General features: G+C 43.2%; 1 protein-coding gene across 1 annotated transcript in view; it reads right to left on the bottom strand.

Moving 5' to 3' along the window:
• LOC102590214 (rhodanese-like domain-containing protein 4A, chloroplastic) overlaps positions 1 to 683 on the bottom strand; it is a 4,625-nt gene that overhangs the window by 2,321 nt on the left and 1,621 nt on the right. The gene's annotated exons all lie outside the window — the stretch shown is intronic.

Here is a 683-nt window from a genome sequence, read left to right on the forward strand (position 1 = left end):
AACCCCCCCCCCCCCCCCCCCCCCCCCCAAGGAAATCATCAGATAGAAGGTGAGGCAACTTAAAAAGGAAAAATTTAGGTGGAAAGGGCATCTACACCTGCCACTACTTGGAAAACCAGGAAGCGTCCCAATCGCAGCTTCACCCACCCCTCCTGCATCTACATATTACTTGACTGTGTTGACAGCCTCATGGCATGCAGAGGGGATAGGCGCAAACATCCTTCTCAACCTAGTAATATAGCCGGATTGCTACAGTCATGAAGAACAGACATAAGGAGAGACATTGGAGCAAATCCAAATCTATACATGACTTGCTCGACTAACCATAAAGGTAAAATGATAAGTTGACACTATAGAATATATTACTTAACAATAACAATTCGCTTTTTTTAGAACATTTTTATAACAATGGCATTCAAGCCAATTAGCAGGCACCTCGTGCCTGGTAAAATAACACTTGCCACTTGCACACAAAAGAGAGTTATTTGATAATGTTGAGAAGGATCACAAGAGAACTTTGCAAGATTATTTGGCAAATATAACAATAAGGGTGGACTCACAACTACTCTTTCCCGGTCTCTCTACATGTGTGTACTCTATAAATGACTCAAAATAAACAAGAGACACACAGTCACACACATTATGCACCAGAGATAGACCCCCCCCCCCCCCCCCCAAAAACC

Source organism: Solanum tuberosum, unplaced genomic scaffold, assembly GCF_000226075.1.
Source record: "Solanum tuberosum cultivar DM 1-3 516 R44 unplaced genomic scaffold, SolTub_3.0 scf00124, whole genome shotgun sequence".
Lineage (NCBI taxonomy): Eukaryota > Viridiplantae > Streptophyta > Magnoliopsida > Solanales > Solanaceae > Solanum > Solanum tuberosum.